Here is a 21,747-nt window from a genome sequence, read left to right on the forward strand (position 1 = left end):
TACTGACACTGCTGATGCATGTTGCGGCCAGAATGATGGCGTGGAGTGTTAAGTTGAATATAAGCTGTCAACTGCATCCAGATTCCTAATTTGTGTAACTGATCAACGTGTCTTGGCTCACGTTCAATCATGTACAATAGCAGTCCAGGTGGAGAAGAAATGAAGTACTATTACACACAAGCTCTTCCTTTATGCATGTTGTGCATTGCGTACATACAAAGCATGTGGCTTAGAATGAAAGAAGAGTGTTTGGGTGAGTAAAGGCACATACGTTTTATTTTCATGACAAATTGCATACATTGTACTTCTGCATATTGCTGTCAGATTCATCTGAAAAGCATAAGAAAGACCTCACTTAGTAAACACAATCAAACTATTCACTATTGACCAACTGGCTTTTGTAGGGTCTTGCAAAAATATTTAATGAGAACCAAACCATTACGTTTCATTGACCAAATTCATTTTTTCTTTACAGGAAAGAAACTAAAATCCACAGGACCAGGAAAAAACACACAATGCGCTTACCTGGACAACACTGTGTGCATGAATGCCCTGAGCTGCCGAAAAGAAGGTAGCTCAGGTTGGGTGCCAAAAACAATTCAATGCAGATACCTTCTTGCTGTCCATAGTACTCACTGCAAACCTTAGTGAGCAAGGAACCATGGCAACATCTTAGTATGGCCGAAAACTTGCCCACAAGCAATGTGCAAGTGCACTTCCCCAAATCTTATGCTCGCTCACAGCTTCAATTATCTCAGCACGGACAAGAAAATGTATAGATCTCCGATTTCGAATGAAAATGCAGTCATAAATACCGGTCACTGCCCATTGAGATATTCCAATAAGTGTGCAGTACGCCTTACAAGGAGCGTATCCTCATGCTTTCAGAATGGGCTCTTTGCAGGAATCTAACCAAATGCTGTTGCCATGTGGATCTTATCGAAATGACCCAAAAAGATGAAGTGTCCTCATGTGTCTGGTGCAAAAAAGGGCTAAAACATGAGTCTTTCTGCTTCTTCATCAGCTGTGAAATGTTATTCCTGCTTCTTTGCACAGCCTCAAAGTCTCTTTTTCTCTTTTTCAAAACCGTTCTATATCAGCAAAACTTCTCCCTCAAAAACATTTCAGCACCCATGAAGAAGCAGAAATACCCACGTCTTAGGCATTTTTTCACAAAATACATAAGGAAGGCTCGCCTTTCTAGGCCATTATTTCGAAAAGGTCCATGTGGCAACAAACCTTGGGACATTTTCTGCAAAGAGCACTATAAGTTCTGAAGCCTGAGAATTCATTCCTCATGAGATGCCTGTCGATATGACAGGATACCTCAATCATCTGTTACTGGGGTCTGTGAGTGCACTGGCACTAAAATCAAGGATGTGTACCTTTCCTCGCCACGTGCTGCAACAATGTATGTTGTGAGCAAACGCATTAAAGGTATCAAAGGACTGTGCTTCCAGCTTGCTTGTGGAGGGAAGCGCAAGAGTCTGGCCATGCTCAGCTGTAACCTTTGCTGCTTGTTCATTGAGTTCTGCAGTGAGTACTAGGGACAGAAACAAGGCACCTGAATCAGCTCGTCTTTGACACCTATCCTGCGTGACCTTCTTCTCGTGCAACATAGCAGCGAACTCCATAAGGTCCTTCATGCACATGGTGTCATTCGAGTCAGTGTGTTGCATCAGCTATTTCTTCCCGGTCGTGTGGTTTGCGCTATTTTCTAGAAATTCTTTAAGAAATTACTACTTAATCCTCCACTTCCTGAAGACAAAGTGCTCGACAGGGCAGTTCCACATGTTGTGCAGCAACCTATCTATATTCTCATACGTCAGAGGCACTTAGCTATCAAGCAGTGCTTACTGTATTCAGCAGTGAAGTGTACATGCGAGATATCATTATTTCCAAGTTCTCGCAGTGGCATCTCATGCAAGAATATCGAAATTCTCTTCAATTTGTGCTGATATTTTTAAGGATACGCACTCTTATTAGGTGAAAAACAAAAGCTGGTCACATACTAAACAGCAGAAACAGAGCACCAAGGTACTCACCAATTGCTTGAAGAGCTGTCTGCCAGTTCTCGTGCCATCCCAAATATGGGTACTTTTTAGTGCACTCCTGTCAATGTCTTCATCACGTCAAGCCACTCCAGCATTTCAGTCGAAAGATTTCCCTCTAAAAAAAAGGAGTTTGTTTTGTTAGACTGGTCATATTTAATTTTACTTTGCACTAGGTACATGGCATTTTACTGCCCTAGACTAAACAATACCAATCATGAATCACATTTTGAATTTTGTCATATATGATCACAAAATTTGGTGTATGCGATACATTCTTATAAATTCTGATCAAAATAAAGCTGACATAGTTAAGTATCATTTCTAGAAATGTGGTATCAAGGAAGGAGGCTAACCAGATAACCTGCATGAATGTTTTTAGATGGATGCAAGAGTCGGCACTCTAGCATAAAAAATGTAAAGTGTCATCCACTCTTACTGCGAACACATGGCCGCTCTTTTCAGACAGCCACTGCAAGTGACACAGCCGCTCATCGCAGCAGTGTGGCGCTGGAGAAGGAGCTGAATGTGGTGTTTCGCCTCATCTGCCACTTCGTTTCGATGGCCTTCCAATGAGCCTTTCAAAGAGCACAGCCATGCGCTCACGTGTTTGCACTAAGAGTGGACGACCCTGTACAATATGGCAGGTTTCATCTTCTAACATGTAACTTCATGCTCCAATCACGATCTAATTGTGCAAAAAAATTTTCAACCTTCCATTCTGTATAAAGGAAAAAATCCTATGGGCTCTGTTCACAAGCCTCTGCAAGTACACGCAAACTGTGCACGTTTTGCATTCAGTTTTGATAGCTTTGCTCTCTATATGACGTCTTGTAGTATAAAACAAAAAAAAATGAAATTAATTTTTCATATTGTCTGAGCTATTGAGGAGGTACATAATATAAATGCAAAATGCCTTTTGTCCCTGCATAAAATTGTTAATACAGATATAGCTGTGCTTAACTGAAAGTGCAGAACTGGGCTATTTGGCATTAATTCGCTGAAGCCAGAAAATGTGTGTAAAATATAGAAAGTCCTAGTTCTTTCTCGTTCTTGTGTTCATTTTTGCTACTCGTTTCAACAAACCAAGGCTGAAAAAGCATTAAAAGAGGGCCATGCAAAATAGTATAAGTGCAGCAATTCATACGCCTTTATAATGTGGCCATATATCATTATGTTATAGCCAGAGTACCATATCTATTCACCATGCTGGAGCACTGAAAAAAGGTGAAAGAAGTACTAAACGAAGGTTTGCTAATCCCCTAAGCACGTCGCAGAAAAAATGAGGCTGGGTATGATGTCTCACCTCTGTAGAAATCCAAGTCATGACATTTGCTTCCCCCATGATGAAGGCTCAGCACATAAGGCGATAGAAGGTTTGTCATTTCCAAGAAAAGGATCCATAAATACTGCTTCCTGCTCATAAGACAGAGCGGCACTCATTGTAGATTCTACCTGCAATGCAAAAAGCAAAGTTTGTTTGAGTGGACTAAACTAGAAAAAAAGCATAAAATATCTATGCCCAAATGTCTGAACTGAAAGAAATTGAGGGTATTGTAATAGTGAATATGTTAATGTATCGAATGCAAGATATGCATGATATTCAACTCAGCTACCATTGGCTTAGCTACTATCTTGTACATTATTATCACAAAAATAGTGATATAGTACTATCAGCATTAGTAGTAGCAGTGAAGATTTCATGGAAATAAAGGAAGGGACTTAGTGTTGGCTGTCATTTTCACAGCAGGCACCGGACCAATAGCTAGTGCAAAGGAAACAGGAGAAATGGCCGAAGAGAGGACCAGGAGGAAGGCAGTAGCATAGGAGGACATGGAGGACATAGGATACAATAGGAAGGCAAGGCTTGCATAAAGCAAAATTAAGACATTAGTAAAGATGTACAAGACCAACCACATCACTGTACAGAGTGGAAGACCTTCATTAACCATATTTAGCTCACAATGTGCTCTCATATATCCTTGTAGTAAAATTGGTAATTAATACCATAACTCAAGGAGTGAAACCAATACAGGGGTGAAGGGCAGTCAATTAGCCATGGGCGTGATGCTTGTGCCTTCCTAGCAGGAGACAGATTGACGATTCAGTTGAATATCAGGTCTCAGATACTAATAGTTCAATATTAGCAGCTGCACATTGTTTTACGCACCCTTCTAAAACATATGTGCAGCATTTTTCACAAGACAGTGCATGCTTCAGTTGGGCTACCTGCTGGGAGAGTAGTGTACAGTCAGGCTGGAATGAAATATGAGCCACGCGGATGAACAAGACAAATTATTTTGCCTGTGTGCTTTCAACTGCAGTATACAGCTAGCCTAATTCATGTTTCAGGGTAAAGAATCTACTGAAGTACTCATTTACAAGCCTTTTCTAAATGAATATCTCGCTGTAAAGTAGAAAAGTACGACATATGTGTGTTTGCATTTCATTCCGCCCTGACTGTACATGCAGAACATGTCTGTAATAAGTATTATTATCAGTGATGGCTGTTACTTCAAACACTAAGCAGATAAGTGAAACCTCCAAGCTCTCCTTGAAGGCAAGAGTCTATGCAGACAAGATGCTAAACACGCTTTGAAGTATGTAGATTTGATATTCAGCATGGCAAATACTGCTACATTAATAGTGAGCACTTCAGGTCAATACACGGTGCCTTTGAAACTTCTTGCCTAAAATTTGCTCGCGAAAATGCAAAACGCATGCAAAAGTGCAATCTGCAGGCACAATAATTGATGCTGTGCAAGCAACAAGAAAAAAAAATGAAGGCAATGCTGTGATACTCTTTCAGTCATTCAAGTGTAAAAATAATTATGCATGCTGGCTGATGTTGCTACTTAACAATGAAAAATAGCGGCTACTGCTCACTTACAACAAACGCTTTCTCTGAGCAAACAATGAAATAAGCAATGCTAGTCATGCAGCCTCTCGTCATTCCTTTTACGAAGACAGCCTTTAAGCATTTGGAATGCAAGCCTCCCTGCCAGTGCAGCGACACAAATACACGGAGGTTCGAATGCCAACAATATAAGAGTTAATTTACCACGTCGTCATTATAACGTAAACGATTCACACGCGCTCTGCACCAGGCCGCCAGTCAACGCCAACCCTTTGATCACGTACTGCCTTGATGCGGTACATGATAGGTTGCACCGAGTGTGCGACGCTACCAAAAAACACGAGCAAGCAGTGTATCCAAGTGAGCGCAAAGCAGATGTAGCCAAGCACATGCAGCAGCCGATGAGCAACCTAGATTATGAAAACGGGCGCACTAAGGCGCGCGTGAAATGGAAAGGAGCGCGAAAGGCGCGCACGCCAAAGGTCCCTCCTGAAAACAATACAGCACGGCGATAATCCAGGCGACGATGGATGAAGCAGGCAGAAGCTCGAGCTGGCACGCTAAGGTGCGCGCGGAGCACAGCACGGACAAAATCCGACGACGCAGAAGAGTGCGCTGAGAACATGTCGAGAAGAGAGAAGAAGAAGAACCGCGGCAGAGGCATGGGGAGGGAGGCGAGCGCTTCGAGACGTACCGCCATGGCCGACGTTGTGTCGGGCACCGCACACCCGGCAGGAAGAAGAGCCACTCGGGCCACTACAGGAGCTGCGGTGAAACGTTGTCGGCGTAAGACGCGCGCAAAAACAGTTGAGGGTTACTCTGGTTGCACGTAGAACGAAGACTGGAACGACGAAAGTGGCGCAATGGCTGGCGTACGCCGGCGTGGACCACAACGGCCAAAATGAACCACCGTCCACCGCCAGCCAAACGTGCTTGGCTTAGCTTGGCTTGTTCAAAGAACGCAACAGTCGACAATAGAGGAAGTCGCATGGTACGGTCAACCTTGGAATGCAGGGGACCGAAAAAAAAAAAAACAGACCGTCGACATTCACGCCGAGGTGGAGAGGAGGATGCCCTCTCCCGAACGGCGCGGCGTGCTCCCTGCTCTCTGGTAGGAAGGGTTCCTTTTCACAATGGGCTCATTCCTCCCTTTCTGCTGCCTCTACCCCTGCGAAAAAAAGAAAGCTTTACCCAAGGAGAAGCAGCACGGAACTGGACGCGCACCCTCCAAAGCAGTAGCATGTAACTACTGCGAGACGCCTCAAAGAGCAGTTGTAGTGAGCAATTCTCTGCGTACTGCTTTCTTGTTTTCCAATGCATTAATTAAATCAGTTTGTTAACGTTTAGTCGTATTTATAATTGACCTAAAGCGAACGAAACATCTTTGCGTTACGAAAAAAAAGGTCGTTTTTCGAAGGTTGCTGGAAGCGGCTGCAAAATAAAGTTTTCTCTCTCTCTGGAATCTGCTGCACTCTGCTCGGTAATCTACGCCACGCATTAGGGCATTCCGTAGTAAGTACTAAATGAACGCGAGATTCGTGTGGGCTAGTGACAACGCTTTTGCATACCTGGGACCTGGAATGTCGATTACGCAAGAACACCGAGCTGTGCGCGCTTGAGACAGCACCTGTCTTCGCAGCGAAAGGTGAAATATGACTCCGGCACGACAAATTGTTTGATGCAGAGCAGTGAAATTACACTTACCTTTCACACATCGGTCTTCCGTGCGTCAAAGCGTACTTGCGCCACTGTGTCCACAAGAACGCAAATTGTCGTTGAAAAGAGAAGCAAAGTGGAGCCGCCACCACAGCAGCGCATTCAGTGGCGTAGGGGTATAAAGGTGACCCCAAGGCACCTACCGAGTTCAAAGCGAGTATCTCTAAAATTTCGGGGGAGGAGGAGGGAGTAGGATGAAAGGTGTATGAGCACCAGCACAACTTGCTTGGCTGCGCACATGCCCCTGGCCTCCCCCATTTCGTTCCCAGAGCGCATTCAGTGGCGTAGGGGTATAAAGGTGACCCCAAGGCACCTACCGAGTTCAAAGCGAGTATCTCTAAAATTTCGGGGGAGGAGGAGGGAGTAGGATGAAAGGTGTATGAGCACCAGCACAACTTGCTTGGCTGCGCACATGCCCCTGGCCTCCCCCATTTCGTTCCCAGAGATCGCAAATGTAGCAGACATGAAATTTTTTTTCAGCACCAATTTTTCAAAGAAAGGGTGCTGCGTAAGCCCATTTTCACATCAGCTGTCAGACCGTAACACTTGGCACCCCTTGGAAATGTGGCACCGTGCAAAAAAGGCTGTCAGTTAACAAAAATGCTTCAAGCTATAATTATCGATTTCAGAGGCAATATTGCATATGCAAAATATAATTGAAATTGAATGTGTTGTAACCCAAACACCACTTTTCAAAAGTCTTAGTAGGTGCTACGGCCTGGAGTATTTCGGCTCTGTGGGCAGCCCTGAACCGAAGCTAATATTAAAAAAGCGCGCCAGTGAGTTCTCTCCGCTCATTGGCAGCATTTGACAAATGCTCTAAAAAAAGAATTTAACAGCAATTTCATTAACGTTTGACCAAAACAAAAACGTAACGCTGCTGTGATGGTTCCCGTATTAGCTGGGACGGCTCAGGGGCCCACTGAAACAGTGAGACAGATATTCCCCCTTTCCAATAACAAATTATTATTGATCATGCAGGCATGAAAGTAAGCAGCGGCGTCAAATCATGACAACCTTTGCTCTTTTTCTGTTGTCGTTAATTAAGTTATTAATGCGTTTGGCGGTAACACAATGCCGAAGGAGTCAACCGCTGTGTAGTGTTAAGCTTTGCTGCCTAACAGAATGTTCAAGTTTTCTTCCCTGCAACGTGTACGGGTGAATAATGACGATTCCTCCGTTATTGAACTGAAGTACGGTCTCCTCCTCCGTGTTTTCGAAAAATGAAAATGGTCCTTTTTTTCCACGTAGGAAGTCTCCGTAAAGTCACGGACTTTTTTTACAGTGTATGCCAGCTTGACTGAAATAATCCAGGGCTCCTGGAGACGATGAAGAATGTGCAGCATTCACTATAGTCGGACAGTGTACTGGGAATCGTAAGGAGGCTCTTGGTAACTGACGGTTCAAAGAGAAGGTGTGATTACGCGTTATTCTATGTAGACCACGGCTGAGGCCCTTAGTATACTCTATGGAGACCATAGACTAACTGCGCAGCAATTACTTTCCACAGAACTACGCAATACTTGAATTATATCAACATTGAAAGTATCGACTAAGTTACGTTTTGTTTGGTATTGTAGGGGTAGACATAATTCCGTGCCCATTACGGAATAACGGTTTGCTATTTTTGTAGCCGAACATCGTACATGAAAAACGAGGTGTATTGTAAGCGCAGTTGAACCTCGAAAGTGGCCACATGGGTTTGTCCGGGCAGGTTTGCTGCCTTTCAGTAAGCCCACAGAACACGAGGATAGCGGAAAGGACAAGCGAGCGACAGAGCAAGAAATTCTGAACAAGGAGGGTTTTTCAAGATGTCCCATGTACACACGAATGCTGTTACACCAATGGAGTATATTGGAAACAGATAGAGCAGACGAGCAATGCAAAAAGGTACAGTGCGTAAGGAAGCAACCACAAGGAAGCTGTACAAATTCTGAAGATATTCGCAAGTGTCCAAAGTGCGGAGTTTCACACGCAGTTTCACAAGCTACCGGTCGTGTTCGATTCGGAGATGCTTCGCGAATGGAAATGTAAAGACGTAGAACAGCCAACACTGTAAGCACATGCTGGCTGTATTCGGTCTCAATGCTGCTCCTTAGGTAAACAGGCCTAGAGGCTCAATCGCTACCTTTACACTTTTTGTTTTAATTACAATTAATGCTAAGCGCTGGAGACATCAAATGTTCGTACTATTCGGTTTGCAAGAATCTAAAGCGACTGTTTGCCACACTACTTGCCAAATTCAGTATATGTAGCGACAATGTTACTGGAATACATTCAGCGATATTGTTAAAACACAGAAGCGGGCAAATCTGAGCGTCTATAAAGAATTCCTTTTTGTGAAGAAGGCGTGAAAAGGTTAGACGAAAACGCGAACAAACCAACCAGCGAAAATGAGTGAAACTGATTTTTCATTCCACTCGTTCCGTTCACGCTTTCCTTCATTATTTCTTGCACTGTCCAAAAAGCGCTCTCTGCAGACAGTCAGTGACTAAGTAATCTAGGTACGTAGCCGCGGGAACCAACCTTGCAAACGCAGCCATGACAACCACTGCCAAATGAAAGTAGTACAAAGCAAGAGCCGAAATATAGAATCGACAGATGATCACTATCATGATTATGCGATTTTCAGTGCCAGCTTCATCGTGACTTCGCAAGTGCGCACTTCTGGGCCTTCGCGTTGTTTTCCCATGTGCTCACTGTCACAAACTCAACTGTGTTCAATCACCTTCACCCTGTCGTCTAGCTTTGCCGCATTGAATTGCGAGCTCGCCCCTCTGGGTTTGGACGTCGCAGTTTCTTGTAGCGTGAGATACGCTACGCTAACCAGTCGAGCATTTCCCCGTGAGCCTGGTGGGTCGATAGTGGGAATGCATGGAACCAGAGAGGAGCCGGCGCATGACGTCAGAGTTCGCTGCCGCCGCCGCGCGAGGAGCTGCGCCGGCCCTACTGTGTCCGCCGGCGCAGCGCGTGAATGAGCGGCGGAGACGCCTGAGCAAAGACAAGAACGCCTTGCCAAGCGGAGACGCCAATGTAGCTCTCACTACGTACATCCTGGCATAGCTGAGCTAAGACGCTGCCAATTTTTGTTTCGGGTGCGTTCGCACATAAAAGCAGGATTTGCTCGGGCTCCGTTTTGCGAATACAAAACGTTGTTCGATCCATCTCTCCGGACAATAATTTCTCCCAGAGAGGCACCACATCCAATGTGTTTTAAAACATAACCTTGCGGAGAGTGAGTGCAGTTGTGGCATTATATCATACAGTCTGCGGCCGTCGCGCATAGGCGCCAAAATTATTTTAAGAAATTAATTTAAATTAGTAATTACGAATAAAAACTGCAAAGTTGTAATGAACATATATTAGAGTTCGATAATATTATTGCAGGCTAGTTGGTAGAGATTTGAGCGATTTACTAGAGCAGAACGACGAGGACAAAGAAACGAAGTGGGCTGTACACGTGCTGTGTCACTAAGCCTGAGGACATCGTCATCGTCATCATCATCATCACTTTTTTCTTCGTTCACGTCTTTCTGTGCTAGTAACACGGCCGACATAACAGTTGCTTCCGAAAAGTAATACAAATGCTTTTAAATGACCTTTTAGTTATCATGCATACAAAGAACTACACAGGTCACAGCTTAAAGAGAATTTCATAATTCTTGATGCATTGCGTTAAAGGAGTAGTTAAGCAAAAAATGGGGTTGAAAAGTTTGCCATACTTTGAAGAAAGTGTGTCCCGGGGTGCGCTGAATAGCTCATATAGTTCATTGGCAACCAAGTTTTGTACATTGTGAAACGCGTTTTCAGTCGGAGATGTTTGGTTGGGCTGTCTCCGGTGGCACGTGGCTGTTTTTTCTTCTACTTCCTGATCAGTTTTCTTTCAGCGATAAAATAATCACTCTTAATATTCCATTTCTAGAACTACAAATAAAAAAGAAACTTTCCCCTATGCTCCTTAAATGGTTCCGTTGACTGTTGGCTGCCATAATGTGTTCGTCATAACGAGCGCCCCATTTCTCTTCCCTCGTTGCTCAACTGATTGCAATAAGAAAGCCAGCTATGTTCACGGAGCTAACATAAAAGGAATGTCCTCTCGATGTCCTCGGAGATACTTGGCGATCTTCTTGGATGTTCACAGGAAGTATGCATAAACAACCATATGCGACGCACGTCGATCAATACAGCGCAGGAGCAAAGCATCCTGGAAAGTTATACACCTGTGAGCTCAGCAGCGTACTTGAGCTATAAACACATGCTTTATTCAAATTTTTCATACCCAATGCATTCCATCTATTGTTACGAATGCGGGTTGCTCGGAGAGAAAAAAATATTGCCCTTAATTTTAAGCCTGCGCAGATAAAAATGACAAATGCAATCACACCGCGCTTGTGAATGTCCAGTCAATCTATATTTCAACTGCCAAATTTGTTTTCGGGGCAATCTGCACCATGAACGCTGCGCATGCACCATGACAGGATTTTTAAAACCTTAAAATTACTGACTACTTGTGCACTGGGGGGAACCGGCTGTCCGTGGACTTCTGCGGTAGTAAAGAGCTACTGCTTATAGTAAGCAAGCAACGAAGGCCACCCGGATCTGGTGCAGTTACGAACGCCTTATCAGTTTCTCTGAGTGTCGTAAGCGATTTCATTAACAAGCTGGCAACAAGGAGCCAGTGTTAGGAAATGTCTATGGTTACCAGCCTTTTACAAAAGTTAGAAACAGTAAACGCGCAAGTAAATAACAAGCCTTGAGTTTTCACAGAAAACTACACTTGCTAACATTAGCAACCTTTAGGGCACCACAGTGCAACCGGGAAAAAATAAAATTGTAGCGGCGTAATTGCGAGTAAAACGCATTGAGCTATCGCGATAGTATTTCTTTAGTGCGGTGTCACATTTATATACGGCGCTGCGATCTTTTTTGGGTGGGGGAGGGGGGGGGGGGATAAAAGGACGCCGTCTCGCAGAAAAGAGTGAAAGCTTTGTGCTCACTTTTACACGGCCGCTGGAAACTAGATGCGCCTCACCGCTTTTACCTTCCACAGTTTCAAGCCCTTTGTTGTTTGTAACTATCGCTAAACTGTAGCCACCGAAAGCCTCTTTATTTTGGCAGCTGCTAAGGGAGTCACTCCGGCAGAGGGGCCTCTCTTCAAAGGCAACTCGAGTTAGCCTCTTTCTGGTGCTCCTGTTTCTCAAGCGGGAGGCTTCACGCAGGTGCATCAGCATGCCTCGAGGCCTTTCTTCGGGGAGCCGTAACAGAGCATCGCCCTCCGGGCCCAGGATGTGTCACGCAGCGTCCCCTGGGCCCGTGGCTCTCACGATGCGGACACGTGCACAGGAAGCAGAGCTTCGGGACCAGTGCAGGAACAGCGGACGCGGCCCTTTGGCCATCAAAAGACAGCAGTTAAGGCAAAGAAAACAGCCTGCGTCGATCGGCTGCTGTCCGTATATCTTCGGTGTATCGCGGCGCGGTAAAATTGGCCCTTAACGAGGGTACTTTGGCGCTCAAGTTTGCGTCCGCGGCACGCCAGAGATTCCTGCATGGCTGCAGACCATGCATCCCAGGCTGTCTCGGCGAAGCGGCAGGCGCCACAGCATGCCCTCCTCCCCCACTTCTGGCCCCCCGCCCCCGCCTGTTTTTTTTCCTCTGCGCCTCTTCGGCGGGAGATAGTGGTTTCTCACTCATGACGGCGGAAACACTTGCGTTTTAATTTTTTGTCAAGAATGACGCATCCTAACACTTCAAATTCCTTTCAGAGCCCTTGTATGTTCGGAAGGTCCGTCCATAGACACGTATGCTCAGTTGGAAAGGCGCGCTTTCCGACCCATCGGACCCATCGCCGCCACAGGCCAATCTCGCAAGCACAAGGGTTATGATGAAATAGGAGAAACGAAACCACAGATCTCTAAGGCTAACAAACGTGCATGAAGGTCACCTGTTTTATCGATATTGAAGTATATAAGATTTGTTTTGAAACCGCCAGTGTACTTCTGTCACACGAGCAAGTTGGTGAAAACGTAAACGAAGCAAAGACGGCTGACAGAGGCCTTCAACGTCCGGCCGGCAGCAGTTTTCATTTTGCCTGCTGCTAGGCGGGAGCGCTGCTCGCCGCCAGCAATCACGGAGTCCTTGTTTTCGTTTCCGCTACTTTACGTCACTCTTTTCCTATTTCGTCATCAGAGAGTCGCGAGTTTGAATCGTAGCGGCGCTAAAAAGTTTTTCAACTTCTAATCTAAATCTCTCAGCAATAAATGCACGTTTCGTTGCCGGAAAAGCGGCAACAAAGCCGTGAAATACCGAACTGTCGGATTTTGCTAACAAAAACATTTGATAGCGTTCCTCTCAGTGTCCCTTTAAGCTCCGCCTTACGGGTGTCGCGCGATAGCATAACGGCTTATACCCATTTATGCAGAAGGTCATTCCCTACTTCTTATTCATAGATCCCTGGAAGTACTTGTACCCCCTTGATGCAGTGGTGCAGCGGTTAAGTAATGCGCCACTTCCCAGCGATGGCAACTGCTCCCGCCGGTGGGCCTTGTGCGGCGCAGGTTGCTCTTCTTGAGGGACCAATAATTAATTTAACTGTCGCCTGCCACGGTGGGAAGTTTGATCACTATCTGGTAGGGAGGTTGAGATACCGCCGCCAGGTCACGTGACCTACGTGGTTCGCCTGGCTACTGCCAGAGCCATGCGAGTGATTTTTCTCTCAGAATGCCGACGCCGACAGCACCGCACCGGACTTTGTGTTGAACAGTGCCGTTAACGTTGTCGCGTTAAAACAAATTCTCACGCCCCGTGTGGTTAGGAGGATCGCATTGGCATTGGTTCCCTGAATTAGTCACGTCTTGCTAAGGGCGTCGTTTGTTGACATCAGTTACGTCTTTCTGAAGGGAGGGACATGCAAAATAGACCCTTATGCGGGTATTATTGGTCGGTTGGTGACATTCAAACCATCGATGCGCAGCATGACTGGACTAATTGTTTCTTTATTTGCCTCATTCTTTGTGAGGTTTGCCTCGTGTAAAGACACGCCGCGTGCTTGTGAGCTTATGAGCACTCAAAGTGTGCTCATCAGCACAATTTTCAGGAAAACTTCACGAATCGCTTTCGGCGTTCGATCCGACTTCATAGGACAGCCTATGAACTGAAACTGACTCACGCTCAAACTGGTCCAACCATTCCTAGGAGTCTTGCTGGGGTAGACCATTGAATACAGGAGGATCACGTGGCTGCTGAGTAACAAGCGGTGATGATGCAGCGTTGCCCTCCATCTGCAGGAGCGTTGGAGGTCCACGTTACTTAGCACCTCCATGAGATGCCACCTAGTGGTGGCGGCAGTCCAGGCAGCTACCAAGACAGCGAAAGTAGGCTTCCATAAGAAACTGTTTATTGGGTTGAGCTGCGCTACAAGGAACTGAATGACTCGGTGGCGATGAAAGCAACAAGCGTGCTCGGCCGTCGTATAACGGAATGCCCGCCGCTATTGGCCGTGCTCAATTTAAAGCTGACAGCGAACTTTTGAGATACGGCGTGCTAATTTACGACAAACGTCCGAAACAGCGTAGAATCGGCTCCGCCTGGATGCAATGGAGATAAATCTGGCCGCGTCTTGCATCACAAAAAAAGACCACAAAGACGCGTGCCGGCAGCTGTGAAGAATGAAGGGGTACAAAGATTCGCGGCTATATGACCAGGTGGTTTCGTTAATTTTTATCTATTATAAATCTGAGAACTGCCATGGCATCTTTACGCCATTTTTGAAACTTCCTAGCCACAGAAATGCGTTCTTGAAAATTTGTGCCAGAAGGATTTTTTGTGCGTATTGCGTTTTTAAACGTCAAGCTAGCGTCTCTTGAAACGACATCATCGCTTACTTTTGCACGCAAAGGGCAGCGCAGTCCTTTTCTGGGGACCTTATATCCTTATGCAAGTACCAGGGTGCGTAATCGCATGTATTTTCATTTTTTAGCCAGCATTCAACAGAAGGGTATTAAACGGTTTACGGCGTCCGATTAGCCTCCTGCTGCACTGCGCGCACAAGTTGGACACTTCCACGTAACTTGCATGCGTGAACTTGAAGGCTTTCAGGAACATATTATTTCCGCTCAGGCAGCTTGGCGCGTTCCGAAAACGTTAGCCGCAGTAATGTTTTTCAAAGCAAAAACCGTTTTAAAATTTGGCCGCACAAGTTATGATGGACAGGATGATTGCACTGCATAGGATGCAATCATCCTGTCCATCACTTTTTTTTGCCAAGTTTGGCAGCACATAACCTAAACTGGTTCAGCTTAGGGCTTCGTGGGGAAAACAAAGTGAGCAGAACAGTTGCACCACACAGGAACGCATCCGGCATTTCAGCCACAGTAACTGAAACAAGAAAGATAACACAAGGTCCACACGGAAAGAACCTTTGATGGTAAGCGCAGCATTGCCTTGCGCAGTGATTGCGTGCTTCAAAAAACCTATAAGAACCCCAGGCCCCGAATTTGACTCCTGCAAAGCAACCTAACAAGACATGCAAGACAGTACAGCCAGGGTTTCTTTTATATAATGTTAACTTCGTAAGTTGCAGCTTGACGCCCAATAAACTTCGGGCTCGTCGCACTTCTTGAGCCCCCATTCCGACACCGCCTCTCAGAGTCGGGTTTGACCAGCGCCTTGCAACTAAGAAACCCTAACGAATGCGCTGCGCCAGTGGTTACAAAAGATGCGAGAACGTGCAGCACATTGCAGCGCCTGAGGATTTTCTACTCTTACGTTTCAGACGGCAGGTTTTAATCTGATTCTGAGGTCCTTTGAACAGAGGTCTTGATTTTCGCAACTAACATCGCGCAGTTAGTGGGGACGTTACACGTGACTGCATGACGAGAAATTTGACGAGTGATTCTCTCAAAAAGGACAGCAGCGCCTTTTCAATGTGCGCCGCTGCATTCCAAAGCGTTGATCGCTGTAGAGTCATGAAGAATACGTATAGCTTTGACCTTGCTCTCTTAAGGGAGACTCAGGTGGTTTTAAAATATGGTAACCTACTTGGCTTTTGAAGTGTACTCAGTTGATCACGTTTGGGAAGTTATTTTTTCAATTGTTGCAAAAGCACCAGCGCAATCCCAGGTTGATACCACACCGTTCAAATCTGCCGCGTCGTGAGAGAGTGCAGGATAGGAGAATAGCGGAGAGGAAAACCTCCTCCATGTCGTCCCCTGTGACGTCATTATGAGGAGCCGGAGACCCTCCCGAGTCACCCGAGCGTGCTGTCAGCTTTGCTCCCCGTGTTGCCTGCGTTGTGGCCGTACTCACAAAGCGTGTCAGCCAAGTTTTCGGCACCTGACCGCGTGCAGGCGATCTAACATGAGGTACTGCTCTGCATTCGGCTGTACGAGCACCTACGGCCGCGGTGATATCTTCTTCCACAGTTACCAGAAAGATCAATAGCTCGCAGCGCAGTGGGTTGTTGCTGTGAAGAGGGAAATTTCAAGCCGAACAAAGCAAGGGTACTCTGCTCGAAGCACTTTCGGGACAGCGACTACGTGCAGAGCTTGTCCGTAATGTGATCGCTAGGGGTTTCTGTCAAAGGGGCACGGCTGAACCATGACGTGGTTCCTTCAATATTTTTGCACAAAAGAATCATGTCACCACCGCCAAGAAGCGTATTTGCTAAAAGAAGGAAACATGAGGTGTGTGCTTCTACTACACTTTGCGGCAATGAAGGTCTCATTTTTGTGTGGAGTCATGTTTAAAGCGTTGACTGTGATTAGCCCACGCGGAGGCGGCCCCGCAATGGGACAGGCAGAGCTGCGCCGCGCGGCTGTACTAGCCGGTTTCCTTTTCTCGCGCAAGGGGATATGCTATAAAGACCCGGCCCTGCGCTAAACATCACGTAACTCCTCAACGAAACAGTGCTGCTAATTCTTCGCACGCGGATGGGACGGTCAATTGAAAAACGCCCACAGTTGTGCTTTACATGCTCGCGTAACCCCTGCGGAGCACTGGCGCGGCCAGGTTGGCCAGGTCGGAGGGCGCGCTGAGCGAGGTTCCGTTCAACGCGTCGAAGCACACAAGTATTGAAGCTGTTCATATGCTGCGTCGTGATTTCCCACCCGTTGCTGCTTCGCCGTGGATCATTATTTACGTGATCTGAAACTAAAATACTCGAGAGAACTCTGTCTGTTTGGGGGGGGGGGGAGGGGGTGAACTTCAAGTTCAAAATGAAATCAATTAAGACGTTACGAAACCTTGTCGGCTTATTAATTAAGGTGACTAAGGGCGAGTTGCAGCTTAGCTTTGAGTCACACGGGGTGAGACGTCGGTCTATTATTCTGGCAGCGGCGGGAAGCAAAAACGCACTAGGAGCTAGTACAGACATTTAGAATACGAGAATAGGGTCATAGGCGAATAGCTGGGAGCCACGGCGCAGGCGAAGGACAACACCCCTCCGGTAATGGTCCTTCTCATGTGCAATGGCGCCTCGCTATTCCCCTATGTCTCTAACCGATAGGGTCACCATAATCTGAAATTGCCCAATTCCCACGTGGTTATGCAAATGCGGTAAGTAGGTGGGCGTAATGCTGTTCTTACGAGCTTAACGTACATTTCGATGATCACCTAACAACAACGAACGACATCGCATATGCGGTTTTCTTGCCTTCATATAAAAATTTTTAAGGTAAAGAGTAATTCAGTAACTCAGTACGCATTTTATCCTTCCAGGTATTTGCAGAACTTCTTAGAGACGAATCAAGCATGGGAGCACTTGATCCAAAATTGGACAGTCCCTCAGGTAACTCAATAGGTAATGAGGCTGCGTTCAGACCGAACATTTAGGTATGCATGGCTGTCTCGTGCATCAAATCATGTGTCAGTCTCTGTAGAAGGTGTCGCAACAAAAGCTGAAGCAGATCTGTTTTCAATGCCACATGAATACTTCGGTGCGGAAAATTTACTAAGTATCCTCGCTCTCACAGGTAATGACCAATGTTCAGCAAGCAGAGTAATGCAATGCGTATTGATCCCTTACACATTACATGATAACCTACTCGTTATTGCAGATGCAGCACATGATCGGCTGCCGGAGGTTAAAGTGACAGAGTCCTGTGAGAGAAGACACAAATGTGTCCAAGGAACGGTGCGGCCAGCGACACAAAGCACAGCTCTACAGGCATCTGTGAAAAAAAGCATGGCACCACGCTGCACTCAGACATAACCGAAAACTGTAGCTATCTGTATGTGCCGCCACATTCAGCGTACATTTTTTTATGTATGCATTTGTGCAATAGTGACGGGGGAGGGGGTAAAGTGCTATGGAGGTTTTTAGTTGTACTAAAATTTCCGCATATTCCATGTTGCGTCCAGAGGTCATAACTACTAAATGGAGCTACATATATCACATGACTTTTAAGTGTTCATGTGGGTAGCCCCACGATAGATGCAGCTACTCAAAAGAGCATGCCAACCCAGAGAGGCCCGCGAAAATGACGATGACCGCACAGAAGACGAAGGAGGAGATGAGAACAACAATGATGAGGACTACAGATCATGTGATGAACTTGAAGAGAGTTATGTGATTTGTTAACTGTATGACAAAAAGCTAATAGCACGCTTAATACGCTCTTTGCCTTGCTTTTACTGGGGTTCCATAAAAATCACTCACTCCAAATGTTTTCATACAGGCTAGCATGCTTAGGCTATCCAGTGCGATTGAAAATTTGCCCATTCCCTTCCATGCAGGCATGTTCTGGAAACTGCGCAGGTGAACCTGGCAACAGAATTTTTTTGGGTGTAGGAGAAGTACCAGCGAAAACTTTTCCAGCTGTGCACAGAGTGCTTCCCACCTCGTACAGTCACATTCGAGTGTGAAGGCACTCTATTAGAAGCTTATGGGCAATGGGCATCTGGTCATTTTGTCTGCTGGTGCAATCAGGACGTCATAAAGCAGCAGGCGATGCTCAAACTGCAGCTTTGCGCAGCAATTATCTTCTCAGGAAGCAACCCAACAGCTAACCTGAGAATGCTGGCTTCAACTGGTGTGCCAGTTGTGAGCAACATGACATGCTTTGCAATCCAGCGTTCAAATCTTTTGCTTGCAATTTACAAGGAAAGGAGTCATTGTGAAGAAGTTTCCAGCTTTATTCGCGTGGTCAAGGTTCAATGCGCAGTTTTTTTTTTTTTCAGTTTGGAAAGAAGAGCACAGAAGTCTGCTGCAAGAGCTGCAAGGCCAACAAGTAAAACTTGCTGGAGATGGATGGGCCGATTCACCAGGATATAGTGGTAAATGTGGCACGTATACTCTTCTGGACGTTGAGCATCCCAAAGTCTTGCATTTTGAAGTCGTGCAGATGTGTATCCACTTTGCTACAACAACATTCTGTAAATTTCTATAGCTCACTAATGCTGACAAATGAATTGCAACACAACACTTAAATATCATCACTTCTTTGTACAACACATGCACTTTCGAGGGTTTAGCCTTGAATCCCCGTGCTGGTAGATGAAGCATCAGCGCAGCACTAACAATGTTAGCAATACAAACATTTATTTCCATAATAATTAGTTACAGCTGGGAAGCAGAGGCTTGAATACATACAGTTTTTTTTAATTGGTTGCCATGGAGCGCATCAAGCTCAATATCCTTTGCCGTTATCATTCCACAGTCCAATGATGCTGGCGGCAGCTGTCGCATGGAGTTAGAGGGCCTGAAACAAGGTCTTACTTTTCTATAGAGTCAGAACATCAAGGTTACAGCGCTGTAGATCTACCGTCATACACAGATCAAGGGCTTTCTCCGTGCCAACAAAGCTGCAAGCAGCCACCAGTTCGACGTGTGGCACATGGCAAAAGGTATCCAGCAGCTGTAGCTCTAGGTTAGGCTTATTAGGACTGTTAGGGTTTAACGTCCCAAAGCGACTCAGGCTATGAGGGCCGCTGGAGTAAGGGCTTCGGAAATTTCGACCAGCTCGGGTTCTTTAGCGTGCGCTGACATCACAGAGTACACCAGCGCCTAGAATTCCGCCTCCATCGGAATTCGGCCACCACGGCCGGGATCGAACCCGCGTCTTTCGGGTGAACAGCCTAGCGCCGTAACACCTGATCGACAGCGGCGGGTGACAGCTCTACGGTTACTGATAAAATGTTATTTTCAGGGTATTTATGGAATGTGTTACGTTAGTTCTATTTATTTATAATTTGCCTTTTAGGTGCCACCAAGAAGTTATACACCTCTGCGAAACAAAATAACTGCAAGGAACTTAAACCCTGGTTTAAGGATGTGTGCAACCATCTATATTGGGTGGCAGCATCCAGCGAAGGCCAATCACAACTCATTGTGCCCAAATGGCTGCCACTTCTTAATCTCATGAGGGACATCCACACACACCACCAGGCATCGTTCCCTACGTGCTTGCATGGTAACATCGAACCCAAGCAGTGGCTCAGAGAAGGCATATTAGATTTTGTAATAAAAAAATGCCAAAGGCCCTACCGAAGCATAATTAGGCACATCTAACTAAGATATATAAAGTAATAAAATTCCAATAAGAGAAGATGTCAGGCACGAAGACACAATCTATAGAGTACTATTCACTGCGTGTTTACAGAGCGTATTCACAGGCTTCGATTGAAATGGACTGACAATAAGAGTTAATAGAGAACAACTTTGCAATTGGTTGATGATATTGTCTTGCTGAAGAACTCTGAACGATATGCAAAGCATGATCCATGACCTTGACAGGCAAAGCAGAACAATGGGTCCAAAGCTTTATGCATAGAACTTAAGCAAGCTTCAGCTGCGTCGTAAACGAACAGTGGTTTATGATAGGCAGCGAAACATTAAAAAAGAGAAGGGGACAGATCGAATTAGTGCAGGTAATGACCACAGCTCCAGACCACGAGATTGAAAGAAATAGGATAACAAGAATAGGTAGCAGTGCATATGGCAGGTATGCTTAAATCTTAAATGGAAATTTACCAGCAATCCTCAAGAGGAAATTGTACAACAGCTACATCTTACCAGTACTCACCTATAGTGCAGACAAAAAATTAAAAAAGAGGGTTGAACTTAAACTCAGTACAGTGCTGCAAGCTATGGAACGTGAACAGTGTAAGAGTATAATGTGAAGAGAGCAGAGTAGGTCGGTAAACAAATGCGAGTTAATGAAATCCTAGCACAAATTAAGAGGAAATGGCAGGGCAAGCAATATAGAGGAGAAGCTGGACAACCTAGTAATAGAGTGGATTCCAAGATTTCAACAACGTGTGCAGTGCAGCAGGATTTACATGATAAGCTTCATGAGCTAAGTAAATAACAGCTTTTTAAATTTCTTCCATGCCATTTATTATCATGCACCTCCAATTCCAGCGTTCATTAAAAGTTACAAAGCTAATAAGATGCTCACTACTGAATACAAGTTAATTTACAGGTGCACTGAAATGCTTTTTAAAAAAGGCGAACTTTTGCGGATACCCTATTCACTGATCCTGTGCAACTTTTTTCAGGACCCAACTTGCTGTACTTCACTGCAACAAGAACAGTGGACATGGTCAGGCACGCACAAAGGATGGCACACTTGGATGGTGTGTGCGTTACCCAAAGGCCGCATGTGGTGACCCAATAGCTTGTCCAGTCAAGGGGCACCCACTTATAGTAAGTTTTCACCATCTAGTTTATTTTATCACGAAGAAAGTGAATATTGCTCAAGCTATAAGATGAAATGCTCACACAGGCTACGTCAAACGCCCCCTTGACATGGTTATGGTCATGGCTGCGAACATTCAGCCTCAGGAGAGGAAAACTGCTCCAGAATCTTGACCATCACTCAGCAGCAGTTTTCTAAAGGTTCCATAGGAGAAGCTGGTAGAAGAAAGAAAGTCAAGGTACAACAGACATTGATCAGTTTCGCATGATCTGCAGAGAAGGCACTGGCAAGTAGCAGGTTTACCTCATGTCCCAAATGTGAACGTGGGTTGAGCAGCCAAAGCCCTTGAGCCACTGTGATAGGTAAAAATGTACAGCAAAGGATGTGATGACATACACCACATACTTTAATTACGGAGAACTAGTTACTAAAAAGTTGGGTTCATCAAAAAGAAAACGAAAAACAGATAACACTAAAAACAAGAAAGCAG

General features: G+C 45.5%; 1 long non-coding RNA gene and 1 pseudogene across 1 annotated transcript; one reads left to right on the top strand and one right to left on the bottom strand.

Annotated features, from left to right (window-relative positions):
* Positions 1-236: 236 nt before the first annotated feature.
* LOC149354978 (uncharacterized) lies at positions 237-5,831 on the bottom strand. Its single transcript, XR_016289683.1, has 4 exons — positions 5,603-5,831; positions 3,358-3,506; positions 2,046-2,169; positions 237-330 (listed from the first exon to the last, which is right to left on the bottom strand). It is a non-coding gene; the product is annotated as an uncharacterized LOC149354978 (long non-coding RNA).
* Positions 5,832-15,978: 10,147 nt separating this feature from the next.
* On the top strand, positions 15,979-21,430 carry LOC149354979 (uncharacterized; annotated as a pseudogene).
* Positions 21,431-21,747: the final 317 nt, after the last annotated feature.

The sequence above is a fragment of the Amblyomma mixtum genome, chromosome 3, assembly GCF_055824585.1.
Source record: "Amblyomma mixtum isolate Tamu chromosome 3, ASM5582458v1, whole genome shotgun sequence".
In the NCBI taxonomy this organism is placed as follows: Eukaryota; Metazoa; Arthropoda; class Arachnida; order Ixodida; family Ixodidae; genus Amblyomma; species Amblyomma mixtum.